This window comes from Pinus tabuliformis, chromosome 4_1, assembly GCF_031772625.1.
Source record: "Pinus tabuliformis cultivar Carrire ecotype Pingquan chromosome 4_1, CPIR1, whole genome shotgun sequence".
Taxonomy (NCBI): domain Eukaryota; kingdom Viridiplantae; phylum Streptophyta; class Pinopsida; order Pinales; family Pinaceae; genus Pinus; species Pinus tabuliformis.
In genome coordinates, this window is record NC_142303.1 from 152,650,135 (window position 1) to 152,662,497 (window position 12,363).

Consider the following 12,363-nt stretch of genomic DNA (forward strand, 5'->3'; position numbering starts at 1 on the left):
AAAGGACATGCACAACTTCCGGTAGAGCAGTCGACATGGATGCGGAAATCACACCATACAAGGTAAGATAACACGAACAGCACTAATGGATCAGTCTGAGACGAGTGTGATGGTTGATATAACAAGGTTCAGAGAAAGGTCTGTCTAATGTCCAACAGAGCAGTTGACATGGACGGTGACAACACTAACAACATATGCAACACATTAACAACAAGATTCATATAATTGCATACAAATCATTCATATACAAGTACGTAAGTTAAACAACATATATCATTAAGGAAACTAGGGAAGTCCAACTACAGTAACAATATATGCATGAAAATGTACTGCCTTTTATTATATAAAGAAGTGTAAGTCAATCATACAATACACAATGTAAACCTCCTAGCCCCATCAGTGGAACATTACAGCCATATCCGCCTGCTCCTCCAAAGAGATGTACTAGCTCTGTGCATTGAAGAAGCCAAGGCACGTTACAATACTATCCAAGCCTTCTTCAAGATAGTCTTGGTAGAAGCTTGGCTGACCAAAAATTTATACAATGAGTTATGAGGGACTATTTATAGCAAAGGTTGGGGTGACCCTTGACATTCCCCTTTGTGACAATTCAACTACCCTCATGACTCTTCACCTACTCTATGATTGTTACATCCAACTATTGACACTCGACTTACACTTGACATGACTCAACATTACAATGCACATGTACTCATGTGAGACATGGCTCGAGCAAGCCTTGCAAGACATCACTGACACTCAGTCCGCTGTGGTGAGACCAACTCTTTGATATGCTTGTGATGGTGAATCTGGTGAGCTGATGCCAAGCTTGGTTGTCCATGATTGTGTGCATGCACCTTATGGTGACATCTTGCTGAAGCGAACTCTTGCCTCCGTTGCAACCAGTGCATTGGTTTGGCCCCTTCATCCAACTCGTCTGCTAACATGCGCATGGTCTTCTTGGGTACAGTTGAACCGGCAACACACTGATGCATAGTGTCCGTGTTGATCTTCAAGTGTGTGTTGGTGGTCATGCGCATCAACTTGCCGAAGTGCATGTTCAACCCCAGTTGGACTTGCTTCTTGTCTTCGCCTTGGTGAGTGTGTTGAATGGGTTGGATTGCATGCGTGCGCTCAACGACATGCATGCTACTGGATCCTTTGCATGCGATCAACAACACTGCTCACCATGTTTTCTCTGTGTCAGCTGTTGGGATGGATCCTTAACTTGTACTGGCACAATTTCATCTGTGAGTGCATGTTGCACCCATTGTTGTTCCTGTTCCTGCTGCAACTCATTGGACTATTTGTGCAGCTTCATGTTTTTCCTGAGTCACTGCTACAGCACATGCAAATCCTTCTTTGTTTCATTTTTTGCCTTCACGGGTTCTTCATGTCGCGCCGTCACTTCATAGCCTGAGTCTCCAAAGTTGCTTTGATTATCAGTGGATCTACTTGATCTTGCAACTTTTCTCTGCCTCTATGTTGTCAACAACCTTCCTCTTGCATTCATTGTGTTCGCTTCATTTGCTACGTTCGCCGCATTCGATACGCTACCTTTAGCCATTGTTTGTGATGCTGCTTGATGTCCTTGTCCATGAACAACTTGATGTCTTCATGAGTAGGTAAGCCCATGGACACTTGATCGACTGCATCTCCGAGCGTACTATGAACGGTGTCTTCGTCTCTGCTCTCTTAGAAACCATTGTACATGTACTGTTGAGAGGCATATGAACACCTGTGATACCTGGAGACATGGAAACACTCATAGCAAGCAATCTGTTAGTCAAAAACCAAAATGAACATGAGAACTAACTTGCAACATACCTGGGTGAATGATCATGAAGGTTGTGCAATTTCGGTCGGGAGGTCGAGAGACTGACTGCCAAGACTGCACAAGGCATAGTCCAGGCTACTCGGAGACTGACTGACTGCTGGAACTGCAAAATGCGCAATCCAGTTGGGCAGTTGGCTATTGGGATTGTGCAATGTGCGATTCTAGCTAGGACAGACTATTGGCCCAAGGACAGATTTGCGCAAATTTTTGGGCCAAGCAGCCACTAACCTCCAAAAATACGTAATTCAGTGGGAGGCCAGTTCTGGGCCAGAATGCGCAAATCTGGAGAGGAAGGTGAGCTTTCCTTCTCAAGATTGCGCAATGCAGCCTTGGTGAAGGCAAAGACCGGGCCAAGGTTGGCCCAACTCGCTGACAGGCAACTAAAAGCAAGTAAGTTGATGAAATGCATGGCAACACTAAGTGATAGGAGAAGTGATAAACAGTGCATGCAAAACATGAATGGAAGATTCAACAAACAGATCAACATGCATGTGGGTGAGGTCGTTCGCCGGTTGGGCGGACGTCCGTGCAAAACAATTTCATGCATGCGATAGCAGTGAGATAGCAACGAATATTGAAACATAGCTAGGACAAGCTAGAATACATGGAAACGACAGCGAGCATTCAAGGAAATCAAACAAACAGTACTCGTACAAGCAAAAACCCAAAAAGCAATAGAAATGTAGCATAAGGCATGGGAAGCGAATTTACCCCAAAACAGCTGAGTTGAATGTGTCGATTGCTCCTAAATGTGATGTGGGATGTTAGAGCTACAAGGTTGATGTGAGGAATGAGCTCTGCAGTGTCCAGTTGATGAGTTTTGATAACATCGAGGTTGTGACACGCATGCCACAAATCTAGGGGAAGTGACACTTGGAGGGAGGTTTCTGAATTGTTCCTTGCATGTAACTTCTGACTGCTAAACATAGATCCTTGAAACAAGGGATGCCTTTGCATGCTGCCTTGGGAGAAGAAACCCATGCATGCAAGTCTGTTTTGCTCAGTCCCGGAGGGAACCGGTCAACTCAGCTGCACATGCAAGAGACTGCTTGATTGCTGGAGAAAAATGCGCATTTCTGGCTGGGAGCTGGGCTGGCTGCCCAAGAGATTTGTGCAATTTCTAGGCTGAGCAAATGACTGCTACCCAAATTTACGCAAATCCTAGGATGAACAGCCTCTTGATGGGAAAAAGTGTGCAAATCCTACTGGGAGGGTTGGCTGGCAGGATTGCGCAATCCTGGGGCCCAACAGGCTGTTAGAGGCAATTGCACAATTCCTGGAGGGAAGGCTCGTTTCCCTCCAGAAATGCGCAAATTTCATTGGGAAGCTGCTCAGCCTACATCTGGACCAAGTCCGTGTGAGAAACTTGTGAAGGGAAAAGATCAAATTGTGATCAACAGGTTGCCTTTGAGCAAGAAAGACACTGAAGCTTAAGGACTTGACGAAGCTAGGCAAGCTACTGTGAAGGTTGGTAGGGAGGCTCCAAAACAGGCTAAGGCAAAATTTTGGAGGGTGGTTGTAGCCACTACAACAGGTTGTATAGGTAATATCGAAACCTAGGATGTTGGCCAAAACGATTGTCATGGAAGCGCATTAGATGCAAAGCATATTCTTGCATATCAACTTTTGCAATTCTTGGTTGGTTAATCATGGTAGCTCCGGTGGGGAAGAGGGTGGGGAAGGCCATGGAGAAGAGGCCCTCTGTGTTGTATTTGTTGATTGGAGAAAGGTCAATGATGGGTCCTTTAAATGAATGGGTGGGTGTGGAATTGGAGGATTCTATGTAGGCAAGTATCTCATCAATTTCTGTATGAAAGTTTGGTAGAGTTGCAACACAGGAGGATGGTTGAAGGTAAGATGGTTTTGGGTGGAGAACTTCATGGTCAATATTTTCAGAGAGGGCTTCTTAGGGTCCAAGGGAATTGGGGGAGAGACAGTGTAACATACCAGAAACGTCTGAAGGGGAATCAGGTAAAGAGGAAAGTTCAAGCGGGTTAAGTTGTACATATTTGTAGTATGGTTCGTTGGCTAACTTAAAATGCAAAGTCATGAGAAGACGTGATCTATTGACAAAGAATTCATAGCATATGTGGTCATTTTTGGTTTTATTTATAACAAGGATGTCTATTTCTGAGAGTATGTGAGGAAGGGAGGTGACAATGTTAGTTATATCTTGAGATAAGCTAATAGTATGGCCAAAATATTTGAATTTCCCTCCACGTGCATGTGCTACTTGAAGAACGAGGTTGACATGGGCAATGAGCATCTCTTCAACTTGAGTTAGGCAAGTAAGGACATGGTGTTGGTTTCCTGGGTCCATGTTGTTTGATGAGGAGAAGCGATGGATATTTCACTTAGAGGCACAACGGGAATGAACAACGTTGGCATTTCTTTTTTTTGTTTGTATTGAAAAGTAAGCTTCACGACAAGTGGGGCATATTTGTATGGGGCTAAGTGCATCAATTATTTCACGAAAGCGACGATGTGCATGATGGAGATGGTTGTTGGGGAATTGTTGAGCAGTTGAAGAGGAAGCCACATGGGGGGATGAATGCACATGGAAAGTGGGAGGTGACAAAAGGGCATTAGTTGGAATTGAAGAGGAAGCCACATGGGGGGATGACTGCACATGGAAAGTGGGAGGTGATGAAAGGGCATCAATTGGAATTGATTGGGAAGTGAGTGGACATGGAAGGGAAAGTGGAAGACTTTGGGTGGATGCTAGGGGAGGGAGATGAACCTGGGAAGGAAGAGGCATTCGATTTGGGTTGGTTTAAGAGGGAAAGCTGGATTGACGATCGTTATAGAGAAGATGACAACGTGCATTTATTTTATCCTTTTTAAGTGTGTAGTGGTGTCTTCATTGTTCCTTCTGTGCACTATTCGTTGGGGTGGGTTGCATAGTTGTTTCAAACAAGAAAAGTTGTCTCAACATCAAAGGTGTAAGTGAAGCAGGGGCAAAGGCAAGTAAAGCATGCATGACAAGTTTTTTTTTTTTTTTTTTCTTCCTTCTTGTTTAAAGTCGTGTTTGTTTGTTTTTTTGTGTGTGTCTTTTGTTTTATAGTAGCATATATATGGTGTGAGTGTTGCTTTTAGGGAAAGTGTATGCATTATGTAATGTGATGAATGCGAATTGAAGGTGGAGTATGAAGACTTGTGCAAATGATATTGTTTTTGTTTAGTTGTTAGACTTGTTCAAAGTAAAGTAATCCATCCTGGGATGTTCAAATGATTATTAGTAATTGTAAACGCAACCACATAATGCATATTTGGCCTAGAATAAAAGAAGCCCATTTATGCATGTGACCATAATTAGAAGCATTAGGTATGCATTCCTTTTCATATATAGCATATCATATTCATATGTGCATTTGAATAATGTGCGTGTGTTGCAAAGAAGCTTACATGATGAACAAGGATCATGAAAAGCAAGTGAGCAAATGGCCATGTATATATAAGAGACATTACAAGGGAGAAAATGGGAATGTATGCACGTAAGAAAAAAAAAAGTGGTTGGCCATTTGTTCATGAGAACCAATACACTTGAGAGAGGGTGCATATAGTAACGAGAAAGCAGTACAAAAGGATGAAGCATTGTTGAAGATGAGGTCTAGAAAAAGTAAAGATCGAATTTTAGACAAGAGGATTCAACAAGGTGCAAAAGGGCAAGTGGGGATTAATGAGAGTGAAGGGTGGGAAAGGAGTTGGAAATTGAGAAAGGGAGGGGCATAATAGGGAAATTGTTTACGAGGTGAAGGATGGGCATCAATGGAGAAGGTTGGGGGGTGGGGGAGAGTATGGGAAGAAAAGTGTTAAAGGGCAAGGGTGTATAGAGCAAGAGATGCAAAATATCGAGGGAGAGGGGAGAAAGGTACGTTTATAGGCGGCGGGAAATTTTTTTTTGAGGGGGAGGAGTATGTTGAAGGTCTTGAAGGAGGAGAGCGGACGCGAAGGCGTAAGGGATTTCTTCAGAGTGCATGAGGGTTGGTTGGAGATGTTCAATGTCATTGAAAGTGTTTGTTTTGACAACTAGCGTGAAGAGGAATCAACATGACGTGACCCCATTGGATATGTCTCTGACAACTCTTGGCTCGCTTGAAAGGAGGCAAAGGTCCTTTGCAGATATGCCCAAAAGGCCATGGGCGGCATCGTCAAAAGCAACCACATTTTTGAGTTGGCCAGTGTGGTCATGCAATTCAAGTCGGAGCACATAGCGATAGTCACATTCGAGGAAGGAGCCTTCACATTTTGAACAATGCCATGTCTTGTCAGGTTGCTGAACAACTTTTTTCATGCATTGCAGCCCATCAACAGTAAGGGGGCATGTGAGGAAGTAGAAGTCATCCAAGTCAATTGTTGTAACAATAGCACAGAGGGCAACCCATGCAGACGTTTCGATGTGGGGCATTGCAAGAATGGCAGAAATTATTTTTGTTTGCATGGGCCTGTTGGCTGTGCTGGTGTATTTCCGGCTGAGTGACGACGAGGAAGATTTGACGCCTTCTTCTTGAAACCATTGCTTGAGTTGGTGTGTTTTAGAGATATCTGGATCTATAAGAAGGAAATTCATCGGGATAGTTCTGATAGTTCACCCATTGAACTCGACAAGCCGACCCCCTCTGATTGCAAGGACTAGGATGGTATGTTCCATGCAGAGTTCGGAGAGCACGCGTCCTTCGGTGTGGCAATGTTCTCCCCACAAGGTGACATCGATGCTACTACCAGACTTGTCACGCAGGGAAATAGTTTGTCTGGGAGTTTCAGAACCATCACGTCTGCGAATGATCAAGGTAGGAGAGGTCGAGCTAACGACATCGATAACATCAACAAATGAGTCGAGAGGCGCAAGTTTGAGTGAACTTATTGGCACAAAATGGAAGGTATGGGAAGGTATTGTTTGATCTCCATCTAAAAGGTGAGATACATTTGATGTGGAGAAGAGGAGGATTTCGAAAGGGCATTTAAGATGGTTGTATGCAGGGTTTGGGACCTTTATGGAGCCATTCGAAACTGTGTAGATTTGGCCAAGCTAGATGAGAGCATGGAGTGCCAAGTCATTGAATGCGGATACATGGATTTCGTCGTCATCATGATCAACGAGGTCAAATCCAAAGGATTTCCCAAAGCCGTGTGCATTGTTGTATGCCTGAAGGGGTGTTTTTGCGAGAACTCTACCTTGGATGGACCAAAATTTACGAGTTGGGGTAAGTTACTTAAAAAGGAGATTTGCTACAGATGAAGCAAGCAAATTTGTGAAGTTGGTAGATTCGCTTTGGGGGCAGTTGATGAAAGGGAAGAGCCTATGGATGAGGATGAGGGTGCATGGAGCATTTGTCCAGTGGAGATAATAAGAGGAGTTGGCTCGCCGATCAAAGTTGCCACACGGTGGAGTATTTGAATTTCGAGGACAGAAAGGGACCTGCAAGAAAGAGCATATGTGAGTGTAGAGGGGAAGTAAAACACGATAAAAGAAAATAGATTCTAAAGCAGACATAAAAGGAGAGGAAATCCAGGGAGGATTGGGCAGGATTCCCGGTGTGCAACATACATAGTATGATGTGCATATGTGCATGAGCATTTTTGTAAGAGCACGATAGAGCTTATTTGCAAGTCTCCAGTTTTTTCAAGTGCATCATGTGAAGAAGGAAGCAAGACCACATGGTTGTGAACACCATCAGAAAGGGAGACACGATAGTGAGGGGTTGACATCCTAGCAGGGCATATTTCTTCGACAACAACGACCTGGAGGATTGGTTGCATCTCAGTAGAGCCAGCGAACAACAATGAAAGTGCATTGGTAGTCAAGGTTGGTTCCATGGTGATACGACTTTGTTGTCGAAAGAAAGGTGTTGCAAGCGAATATCAATTGTAAGTGTACAAAAGTGAAGAAAAATTTGTGTAGTAAAAAGAAAGGAAAAGGTTAAAGAGTTTATCTAAAATGAGATGAAGCAACAATAGAAATTGAAGGGAAAAGTGTGGAAGATAAAAAAAAACATGAGGGGGAAGGAAGAACAAGCAAGAACAAGTGTGCTACAAGAATCGAATAGATAGCTAGACTATTGTCCTTATGATTTGTGAAATTTGCATGTGGCAAAGTTAAATGTTTCACGGGTAAGAAAGCAAAGCAAGAAGAAAACAACACCCACCATGATATTGTTATTTGTTGAGTGAAGGACAATTTTGGAAGGAAGAGAGGAAGGGGTAGGCAATTTGAATGAGATACCTAGCCAACATTGAGGGCTTGTTCAAACAAAGACGTTTGGCAGTAGCAAGGCAAAGTAGGAAGCATTGTTTTGATTATGGTTTTTGTGTGTAAAGCAAAGTGTCTTTCTGGACTGATGGAAATTACAATTTTTCACCCTATTCAGGCGACCTTGCAACTTTTTAGATGAAATGGATCTATGGATGCAAGCAAATAAAAGTAGTAAAAAAAAGAGGCTAGGTTGTTTTATGCAAGAGAAAATTTCCGACTATATTAAAAATAAAAGAGCATGTGGCATTATGGGAAAAAAAGTGAGAAGGAAAATAGAGGGTACAAAGAAGGGAATAAGATGTGTTTCCAGACAGCATGTAACACCAGTTAGATAGCAACCATAAATAGTGTAACATAATAAGAGATAACAACCATAAAGGAAAAACTTCCACAATAGGGAAAAAAACAATGTTAAACTAATTTCCTAAGGATAGGAAAAGTGTACATGCATACCTGTCAACATGTAAAAAAGCAATGCAATAAAGAGGAAAAGCTAAAGACTTGTAACTCTCGGCAGGGAAAAACACAAGATATCCTGCCACGTCAAAACATATTTGTGTTAGGTAAGTGGTATTTAAATATGACAAGGAAAATGACTAAACCAGTTTGGGCAAGTAATGCCTCTAATTGCAACATTTGTAAAATACCATGAATCATTTGCAAAGTAGCAACAAATTGTTCCTCCAAAAGAAGTGAAGTTATAAAAGAACAATATGAAAAGGGGTCAGTTGTATGCAAAGGGGAACAGAAGGATTCCTTGTCCAACAAAGTGTGCTAACTGTGAAGCTAACAACAAGATGTGAGGACCTTTTTAAATAGTAGAGCGATGAAGGAGGACAGATTAGCCTTTTAGAATCACATGGAAGAGGAAGACATAGTGGCAAGTCACTTGGGAGATTTTCTTAGAGGTATGACAAATGCAATGTCCAATGTCATTATTGTAGAAGGTTTGAACAATATGCATATGAATGTAGGGAAAAAAATGGTATGGATAAACGAAATGCAAATTTCATTAAGGAAATATTTGAAAAAATAAGTGAAGAGAATCAATTTTTGTTGCAATATAGCATAAGAAAGAAATAAAGGGGTATGGTACGTAATGATGGTTGTAGAAACTATCACTGAAAAGGAAAATGTTTTTGAATCACTAAAATCTGAGGTGAGAATGTGAAATAACAACAAAGTATCAAGCATGAGTAAAGGAGTTATCTCTAGTTGCACCAGCAAGGAACCAGTTTGGCCAAGTAATGCCTCTAATTGCAACATTTGTAAAATACCATGAATCATTTGCAAAGTAGTAACAAATTGTTCCTCCAAAAGAAGTGAAGTTATAAAAGAACAATATGAAGAGGGCTCAGTTGTATGCAAAGGGGAACAAAAGGATTCCTTGTCCAACAAATTGTGCTAACTATCAAGCTAACAACAAGATGTTTTTTAAAATAATTACAATAGTAATTTTATGAAAGACAAATATCAATATTTTTCAACCCTTGACAGATATCTCGAACTCTCTACTTTTAAACCCAGAGTACATGATGTGAAATGAGGGTTTTTCTCAACCCTTGAAAACTTTCTTGAACTCTCTACTTCTATGATAAATTTATATCTTTGCAAAAATTTTGTTACCTGTAATGACTGTTGGAAAAAATTTGTTGCGGATTTTAATAAATCCTCTCTCATGGCTCTTCAAATCTTGGTTTAGATTTACAGGTAGTCTGATCAATTCTAGGTCTTCAATCCTCGCTTTCACTGGGCCACTCTAATTCATTCAATAAGTTAGAGTTAACCTTAACTTTAAGTCCTCTTGTGCTATGTTTCTAGCTATAAGGTAATATATCAAAGTTAACCTTTAATTCTTTTTGTGCTTTGCTTCTAGCTGCCAGGTAATAGGTCAGATTTAACCTCTAATTCCTCTTGTCCTACGTTTCTAACTATAGGGTGAAATTGGTAGCACAATTATTATAATTAGTTTAAGATTTAGACTTAATTATGTTTTAAAAGATTACTGTGACATTGGCTTTAAATAGGCCCATTATCTCTAATATGTCATGAAAGTCACTCATGTGATTTTGAACACAAGATATGATCTACAACATGATACATATGGAGTTTAGATGGATATGGGGTTCAGAGAACATTGTTATGGTATGTTTGTTCATCAACATGAACTCTTCTAGTCATGAACACTATGAATAATCCATTTTAGAAATATTCATTTGTCAATATGGAAAAAAGGTGCAGAGAATATACACGAGTGATTCAAATTTTTGTTTATGTCCATAGATCGGAAACCGGTAATATGTTGTTCATCAGGGCTGCATTTAACAATTGGGAGACATGTCGTGACATGAGAAGAATGAACTTCCAGTAATCACTGAGGCTAATCTTTTGTCTATTGTGACAAACACTTGGACTCTCTAGTCTCCACACAATATCCCTGTGCCCAGAAAAACATAGTTGGAATTATTTTGAGACATGATTTTAGCATGATTGTCGCTACTGTTGGAAAGTTTGTGAGAAATTTCCATCTCGAGTATGGGGAACTATGCAAATTGTCTGCAAAGTTTGGAGATATTTTCCTAGTACAACAAAGAGTGTTATGTTGAGAGAGCCTTTCTAGAGGATTTTTCGGTCATGTTTCAGAGTAAGTGTTCCAGTTTTGAATCTCCAAATGTACAGTCAGGGTTTGTAAGGTAGCAACACACATGCTCCCATCAGAAATCTGTTACTATCAATATGAAGTCAAGCAATTGCTTCCAAGTGTTTTCATATATACGTGTTAGTTGTCTATGCAACAACAAACATGACATCCACAACTGGTAATTGCTTGGAACATAATTAAGATGAATAAAGAAATAAAAGAAATAAGTCAAAGGAGGAACTTGGATGTTGTTGTATATAGATAAAGAGCAGGGTACATGTATTTCCCGTGCATGCATGTCATGGAGAAGAAACCATTGAATCTCATTGCATTGTATCCATTGCATTGTTGCTCTGTGTGTTGTTCCAGAGAGAAAATGGGTGTGTTTGCATGTGTGGGTTTGTTTTTGTTCATTGTATTATCCTCAGTTGAAGCATGGAGGCCATGGCCTCAATATTTCAATCAGAATGCTACTGCTTTGGGATTGGGACAACAACCCAATAAGGCAGATTTGTAGTTTGGGACTTCGAAGAAGAATGAAGGGTCCTCACCATATGTGAATATGAAGTACCACATGGGGCCTGTGCTGACTTCTGCTATCAATGTCCATACAATTTGGTATGGCAGGTGGAGTAAGAAGGAGAAGAGGGTTATCAATGAGTTTCTGCTATCTATCTCTAATAATACAAAGAGCCCTTCTGTGGGTCAGTGGTGGCAAACAATGCAACTATATACTGATAAGACTGGTGCCAATATTAGCAGAAACATAGTGATTACTAGTCAGCATGATGATTATCACTCCCAAGAGTAGTCCCCTTCCCATTGATCCCAAGAATGGTCTTTACCTCCTCCTCACTTCTAGTGATGTTGTTGTCCAGGACTTCTGCAGAGCAGTCTGTGGATTTCATTATTTTACATTCCCATCCATTGTAGGATACACACTTCCTTATGCATGGGTTGGGCATTCTGGAAAATAGTGCCCGAAAGTCTCTGCTTATCCTTTTGCAGTGCCAAGTTACATGACTGGAATGAAGGCATTCAAGGCACCTAATGGGGATGTTGGTATCGATGGGATGATAAGTGTGATTGCCCATGAATTGGCTGAGCTTTCGTCGAATCCCCTGATCAATGCCTGGTATGCTGGTGAGGATCCTACTTCTCCTACTGAGATTGCAGATCTCTGTGAAGGTCTTTATGGGACTGGAGGTGGTGGATCTTACACTGGACAAGTCTTGACAGACAAATTTGGGGCTAATTACAATGTAAATGGCATTAGGAGGAAGTATTTAGTGCAATGGATATGGAGTCCTATTTTGAATGCCTGCTCGGGACCAAATGCATTGGATAGCTGAAGGTGCTCTAGTGCTCTTGTTAGTGGAAAATGGGTTTGCTAGTGTTATGGTCAGACTCGGGGGTTTTTCTCATGGGGATTATTGTAACCAATAATGCAGCAAAGTGTTTTGGAACACTGGAGGCTCTAATCCCATTTTTATTTCTTGACAGTATGTAGTGATTGTTCTTCTTTTAACAGTCATCCCACTCTGTGTGCTTGCGTGTGTCTATACAACTTTATCTATTTAGACTATTCAGAGAAATCTTGAACAAAGAGCATTTGTCTACACAACTTTATCT

General features: G+C 41.1%; 1 pseudogene; it reads left to right on the forward strand.

Annotated features, from left to right (window-relative positions):
- The first annotated feature begins 11,090 nt into the window (after positions 1–11,090).
- On the forward strand, positions 11,091–12,149 carry LOC149174648 (protein EXORDIUM-like 3 pseudogene; annotated as a pseudogene).
- Positions 12,150–12,363: the final 214 nt, after the last annotated feature.